The following is an 8,190-nucleotide window of genomic DNA, read 5'->3' as shown; positions in this document are numbered from 1 at the left end:
GAGAAAAGAGGAAGAGAATACTAACCTCTGCAGCAACCAACCCAAGAAGTGTCTGGCTGTGTTCCTGGAGCCAGATGCAAACCAATTACCTTGTCCATAGAGATCGGGCAGAGTCCTCCAATAGGTAATATGCTGTATATACTCATGTATAAGTCTAGAAATGTAGGTTAAAAAATTACCCCCCCCCAAAAAAAACTGGAGTTGAGTTATTTATTTCATTTCATTTCGATCCGCCTTTCTCCCCGGAGGGACCCATTGCGGCTCATAGATTAAAAAACCTTTAAAATTATTATAAAATTTGAACAATTAAAGCATCTATATATAAAATCACATAAAATATGTACCATAAAATATAGTATAAAATCACATAAAAATATAGTTAAGTTAAAAACAGACTTAAAAACCCACCTTAGGCAGACTTATCCATGGGTCAGTGTAAGTTTTACCCTTGACTTATCCACAGGTCATATCAAAATAAATAATTATGGCCCCAAAGCCTGCCCTCGACTTAAATATGAGGTCAACGTATAGTCGAGTATATATGGTAACCATTTTTCGTCTGGAATGGGGACATCTCATGTCCTCCTGATGCTCCTCCGGCAGACAATGAATGCCCTGGAGGTGCTTATAGCTGGTAGAGCATGAGTCCCAGGAGAGAGGAAGAGAATACCAACCTTTGCAACAGCTGTTTAAAAAAGAGATATACACTTAGGCATTTGATGGACTGAAGACTTTGTATGTCACTATTAAGATGCTGGACAAGCCAGCATGGTCTAGTGGTTTGAGTGCTGGGCTCTGACTCTGGGTTCGAATTCCAGCTCAGCCATGTAAAAGCCACTGGGATGACCCTGGCCAAGTCACACTCTCTCAGCCTTGGAGGATGGCAAGGGCCTTTTGAAGAAACCGGCCAAGAAAACCCCATGAACGGTTCACTTTAGGGTCGCCATAAGTTGGAAATGACTTGAAGGCGCACAACAACAACAAAACAAGATACTGGGTTGTATACACATTTGAAGGCAGCACACTCACCCGGAGCTTCCTTCTCTTGTCTTGAGAACCTCTCAGAATCTCCAGCCTGAGACCCTGAGATCTGGCACCCCTCTTCCTGACTCAGTGGGGATTCGAACCTGGATCTCCTGAGAGATGCCTGTCCTCTCTCGCTTCCTGTCTCCTTAAATGTCCTCTGACTCACAGAGCTGTGACCTCAATGCTTTATTTATCATTGAAATTGAGGACAAGAGTGCCTGCAGGGAGCCAGATGAATGGAGAAGACCCCCTTCTGCGTAGCCAGGCTGTTTATCATTGGATTTGATTTGATTTTTCACCACCAGTTGCTGCAATTCAAAGCCATTCCTTCAAAGTGGAAGGCTTTGCCAGTGAAGGGTTGTGGGTGCTTTTTCAAGACCTGAGAAATCAGTATGTGCTTCTTCCAGATGTGCGGTCCATAAGTAAAAACACAGCCAAAAAACCCAGAGAAACACACGTTTTCTCAGGGCCCTTTTGAACATAACTCTGATTTGTTAGGGACAGTCCCATTCATCCTCTGCCTTCCCACTTTCTCAGCTGCTTTTAAAATATCCCTGTTTCTCTCTTCTCCTCCCACTTTCCCTCTTTATCCTCAGCCTATTTCCATTGCATCAAACTGAGTTCAAAGTGAAAAAATTAATCCATCAGAGGAGGAAAGGAGGCTGAATCTTGCTCTTCCCAGTAGGCTCAGGCAAAAGCAATCTGTTGCAGCCTCTCTTTTCTTCCTCATTCAGACTTCTTACAATTTTGAATGTACTCCAGTGTCGCATCTGTTAAATGTTGGAAGGCATGCTAGCCCTACGATTCCACTTGGAACGGCCGCAGTTCCACATCCCATGTGATCTTGAGGTTTGTGGTTTTGTGAGGTGTAAGACATCTCTCCCCGGTTCCTTCTGTACCATTCCCTTTCCAGATGTGCAAATTGATTGCACAAATACAAACTAGCCATATCATCAAGACGACACACCAAAGCCACTGCCTTCACAAACCCTGGAAAAAGAGGGAGAGCAGTGGCCTGGGGAGTGTGCAGAGAGTGCTGCCAGCCTTGGCCCCGTTGTGAATGCCATTGTGTGGACCTCTGAAAGCCCTGGATTTTCCCGTCAATGTGGACACAGCCCTAGCCTTGGATGGGCTTTGGGTTGCCAGGTTGGAAATATTCCATGCCTTGAGATTTTAGGGTTCAAACCTTAGGGAGGCCAAGGATGTTACAGGGGGTTTCTCAGCTGGGGGAAGAGAAGAATTGAGGACAGAGAGAGGAAACAAAGGAAAGGAAAAATGGCGAGTAGACTCTGGAGACCAGGGTTCAGTTCCCAGCTTGGCTGTGTGAACCCACTGGGCAATCCCTGGGCAAGTCAACACTCTCTCAGCCTCAGATGATGGCAATGGCAAATCCCCTCTCAACAAACCTGCCAGGAAAACCCCATGATAGACTTGTCTTAGATTCCTCCTCAGTTGGAAACCGACTTGAAGGCCCACAACAGCAAGAAGTGGTTTGAGTGTGGGGCTACAACTCCAGAGGCAAAATTCAAATCCTTACTCAGCCATGGAAACCCACTGAGTAAGTTTATCAGACAAGAGAAATTGGAAGTATAATCCAATGGCAATCAGATCGCAATCATGGGGTTTAACGTTATTGCATGATAGACTACCACACGCAATTTCGGGTAATAGGAAGTCAGTCCAAACACAATCACGGGGTTTCATGTTATTGTGTGAGAGGTGGTCATACACAATTTCGGGCAACGACAAGCTATTTTCGGGCAACAACAATTGCAAGGAGAAATGGAGGTATGGGGAAGAAAGAGGGATGGGGAAGGAGGGAGAAGATGTATTGCCAGGAAAAGTGGGAAATGGTGAATAGAGAAAGAGGATGAGAGAGAAGGGGAAAAGCTAGGGAAGGAAGGAGAAAAGAAGTGTGACCGGAGAGTGGAGAAGAAGAGGAAAAGGAAAGGAAAAGATTTTAATTGGACATTGTAGGTGGGGAAGAAAGAATTATTATATTATTATTATTATATTTATTTGTATCCCGCTCTTTCCCCAGGATTGGGACTCAGAGCAGCTTCACAATATTAAAAGAGCAATACAATTAAAAACATAGGTGCATTAAAAAGGAATTAAATTAGGTAGGGGGGAAGGAAGGAGAGAGAAAGGGAGAAGGAGAAAGAAAGAAGGAGAAGATGTTTAGCCAGACTGGTAGAGAAGGAGAAAGAGGAAAAGAAAAAGAGAAGGACTAGGAAAGGAGGGAGAAGATGACAGTGAAATGAAGAGAAAGAGATGGTAAAGGGCCTGCATGCTGGAGAGGAGAACAAAGAGAAGAAGGAGGAATGAATCAAATGCTTAACCAGAGCTGAAGAAGAAAGATGTCCGTGATGTTTTTTTGTGACTAATGGTGCTACCTGTAAGTGCCCAGAACCAGAAAGAAAGAAAAGAAAATTGTATCACCGCAGCTTCAGCCGTTTAAGGGCAGAGCGAAGAAGTTAGGAACAGAACTGGGGGGAAATTAACAATGAAACAGGGGGGGAAATCAGCCATAAACCAGCAATCGTGTATTATTTGGCAGCCCTTGAGGCAAAAAATATGGGAGCCGCTCAGGATTTCTCCCCTGCCGACTGCTCCCTCCTGCTGAGCTCTTGTGCTGGTTCCAGTTTTCGAGTAACTTGGAGGGAAGTTGGTTCGTCAGGCCTCCTGGAGAGACCACAGCCGCTTCCCCAAAGCAGCCTGGATTGCAGGACCCAACAGCCCACGGTTGTTTTGTTTTTCCAAGACTGCACCCTCGCCCTAAGATTCCTCCCTTTGCCCCAAAGCCTGGGTGAAGAGCAGGCCCTGGCAAATGGAACTCCTAGCATGCATTACACTTGTATGAATACTGTTGCTTTTGCTGTTATATCATCATTGTTACTGTTGTTATTGTTTTAATCTAGCGCATTCATGTCCCACTTTTCATCCAAAAAGACTCCCAGAATGGTTTGTAGATCCCTCACAAACTAAATAAGACAAGACACATAAGGAAAAGGGGATGGCAGTGGCGGAGGGGATTAAATCCAGAAGATGCTGGCAGTCACTTCTTGCCATAAAATAGATGCAGAGCAGAATGGAGGATGAGTCCTGGAGCCACAATAACAAGAGGGTAGAAAAGGCTAAGTAAGGCCCTATACAGACAGACCAAAATAAAGCTGCTTTGGGTAACTTTGGAGAATTGGAGGTATGCTGTTTAAATGATGCATGCGTCCTAAGAGGCCGGAAGCCACTCCAAAGCCACACTACAGTCCTAAGGACTGGAGCACAGCTTTGGTGCAGCTTCCAGACTCTGAGGACACAAGCATCATTTAAACAGCATACCTCCAAAGTGACCCGAAGCAGCTTTATTTTGGCCTGTCTGTATGGGGCCTAAGTCAGTCCATAGACCGCCCGGAGGTCTTTGCAACTTGGCAAGTTTTAGCAAAAATTCAATTAATCCTTGCAAACTGCACTCACTTACATGAGCTGGACAATAGCGCCCAGCCCTTTCCTATGGATTTGTAGTTTTGCATGGTCTTTCTTTCGCCTCCTCTGCCAAAGAGGCCTGGTGCCTCTCCGAACTACAAATCCCAGGACTGGGTAGATGCACCCAAAGTTTGGGAAAGCAAAGATTCACAGAAGGCACCAAATTGAAGTCCAGCTGGCTAATGCAAGGCCGGTTGATCTCAATGGCTGTCAAGACCAGCCGGAAAATTGCTCTCGCCTGTCAAGAAAAGGAACAGAAAATAGGTGGCAATTTATAGAAACAGATTAAGCCTCCCGCCGGCTTCGACCGTCTGGCAGGTCGTGTCAAAGGGGATAATTTTCACCTTTCCCTTGAGCCTACCATTCTCCCTCTTCCCTCACCAAGCAAGAAATCAAACCCGTTTCTCTCTGCCAGGTTGGCACCCCAGTTGGGCTCTGCAAAACAGGTGAAGCCAAACCACCCGGATGGGAAGGAAAGCACTTTCCAAGGGAGGAGAGAAAAACATCTTATTACTGAAGTGGTTGGAACTAGCGAGCCATTGCTATTCCCTTGTGTGCTTTGGAGAGAAGGTGCCCAAAGACCCCTTTTTATTTGAGGGCCTGAAGATTTGCCCTTTTTATGGAGCTGGCAAATGCCTCTTATTATAAGGGATGTTCATTATTTTGGGGCCAGAATGCTTGTATCTTATGGGGCTGGCAGGTGCCTTTTGTTATAAGGAGTGTCCCTTATTTGATGACCAGAAAGCTTGTACCTTATAAGGCTGGCAGGTAGACCTTATAAGGAATATCCCTTATCTTAGGGCCTGAAAACTTGCCCCTTATAGGGCTGGCAAATGTCTCTTATTATAATGGATGTCCCTTTTCTTAGGGCCAGAAAGTTTGTCCCTTAAAGGACTGGCAAATTTCACTTATTATAAGGGATTCTCTTCATTTGATGGCCAGAAATTTGTCCCTTATCGGGCTGGCAAATGTCCCTTATTATAAGGAATGTCCATTTTCTACGGGCCATAAAGCTTGTCCTTTATAGGGCTGGGAAATGTCCCTTATTATAAGTGATGTCCCTTATTTGAAAGCCAGAAATCTTGTCTCTTCTAGGACTGGCAAATGTCCCTTGTTTTAAGGGATGTCCCTTTACTGAGTGCCAGAAAGCTTGTTCCTTATAGGGTTGGCAAAGGCCCATTATTATAAGGAACGTCCCTTATCTTAGGACCAGAAAATTTGCCCCATATAGGGCTGGCATATGTCCCGTATTATAAGGAACGTCCCTTATTTGGGGCCCAGAAAGCTTGTCGCTTATAGGGCTGGCAATTGTCCTTTATGATAAGGAACGTCCCTTATCTTAGGGCTGGAAAATTTGCCCCTTATAGGGCTGGCTCTCAAACCTCAGCAGATACCAAGGACCTAGGGCAGTGGTTCCCAACCTTCCTAATGCCGGGACCCTATAATACAGTTCCTCATGTTGTGGTGACCCAAACCCATAAAATTATTTTCATTGCTACTTCATAACTGTAATTAAATAGGTATTTTCCAAATGGCCTTAGGCGACCCCCATGAAAGGATCATTCAACCCCCAAAGGGGTCCCGACCCACAGGTTGGGAACCACTGACCTAGGGTATCCTTTTTGAATACTTTTTGCATATTTTTAAGCCATGGATGGCTGAATCCATGGAGAAAGAACCCATAGATATGGAGGACCAACTGCACATGCCTACCAATGTGCATTTGCAAATGCAAAGAAGATGGAAAGATGGAGGATTTTTGTGTGGAAGAAATGCTGCCTGGTTGCATGGATATCTGGGCCGTGCCGCCATCATCCCAATCTGCTTTGGAGGCTAGAGAGGAGAAAGAATAAAAGAAAACGAAGGCCTCTGGTGCAGCCAAGTGTACAGAAGGACGATGCCACTCATCCCTTGCTAATGGACACTTCAGTGGGAAATGTCAAAGCATCTCTGGGCGCCATGGCAACGGGATGCGGTCCAATCTCTGCCCTCCATCATGGGCATCTTCGGCTGCTGCCCGGCTACAAATCACTCACTCTTCGGTCCCTTTGTACAAAGAAAGGGTGGGCATTTTGTATTTTATTTCAATTTCTATCCCTTTGTGCCTTTGTGAGCGGCAGGGCAAGGAGGGATCTGACAAGCAGAGGCCAGTTTCTCCACCTCAATTCCTGATTTTCTTCTAAAAGCAAAGGTGGGCAAAATACATGGCTCTCAGGACTGGTTTCTTCCTCCAAGCCATGCCACCAATCATCACTTGCTAATAATGATCATAATAAATAATAGTGATAATACTGATGTTGTTGTCTGCCTTCAAGCCATTTCTGAATTATGGGGTTTTCCTTGCAAGATTTGTTCAGAGGAGATTACGGGATTGTCCTGATCTGTTTATAGGGTTTTCTTGGCAAGATTTGTTCAGAGGAGGTTTGCCAGGGCCTTCCCCTGAGGTTGAGAGCAATAATAATAATAATAATAATAATAATAATAATAATTATGGTGGTGGTGGTGGTGGTTGCATGTCTTCAAATCATTTCCGACTTACGACGATCCTAAAGTATCCCTATCGTGGGGTTTTCTTGGCAAAATTTGTTCAGAGGAAATTCGCCATGGCCTTCCAATGAGGCTGAGAGAGTGTGACTTGCCCAAAGTCACCCGGTGGGTTTGCATGGCTGAATGTTAATCAAACCCTGGTCTCATAGGCCCAAAACACACTTCAGAAATAATCCAGTTTGACACCGTTTTAACTTCCCTAGCTTGATGCTAGGAAATTCTGGGCACTGTAGTTTTGCAAGACATTTAGCCTTCTCTCTCAGAGAGCAGTGCTGCCACAGCAAACTACAATTCCCAGGATTCCCTAGTGCTGAGCCAGGGCAGTTAAAGCTGTCTCAAACTGGGTTATTTCTGCGGTCTGCGGGACCATATTCCAAGGCTCAAACCACTATACTACGCCATTTCTTCTTGAACTGCAAACCCCCAGAATCTCAAAGCACTGAGCCAAGGCAGTTAAAATGATGTCAAACCGGATTATTTCTGCAGACCTAAAGAGGTCAAAATGTTTTTGCTGACTTTCTGCAAGCCTTACCTGGCCTGGCTGTTTCATTTCACAGGTGCATGTTGTTCGTCTTGAGTAACACATTGTGCTGAAACGTCTTTCGTTGTGGTCTGGGACTATCTACCTGTTCTCCGCATGTTATTTCTCGTACCAAACGTTCTGTTAAATAAGTCATTGCCCGGGAACTAGATGCACAAATCCCAGTCCATTCGGAGAAATATGAGCAAGGATCATGATTCCTTTGGCGCATCACATATATTAATATATGGACTGTCCTCAAAAAGCTGCAAATGCAACATGAGAATTCTTCCCCAAAACATCTCTTATTTCAATTCACTTTGAATGGGTCTTGTTCATTTTTAGGTATGCGCTTTCACACCTGACGATTCATCAAGTGTTAATTATTATTATTAACCTTTATTTATGAAGCGCTGTAAATTTACACAGCGCTGTACATACAATCTTTTTAATTAGACGGTTCCCTGCCCTCGGGCTTACAATCTAAAAAAGACATGTTTCATTTTACACAACCCTTTGGAGGCTTATTATTATTATTATTATTATTATTAATAATAATAATCTTGAAAAGATTGTGCCTAGACACTTGTGTCAAGGCATGTTTCACCTTACTC

This window comes from Sceloporus occidentalis, unplaced genomic scaffold (assembly GCF_023333645.1).
Source record: "Sceloporus occidentalis isolate IW3139 unplaced genomic scaffold, rSceOcc1.0.p SCAF_8, whole genome shotgun sequence".
NCBI classification, from domain to species: domain Eukaryota; kingdom Metazoa; phylum Chordata; class Lepidosauria; order Squamata; family Phrynosomatidae; genus Sceloporus; species Sceloporus occidentalis.
This window is presented reverse-complemented; position numbering follows the sequence as displayed.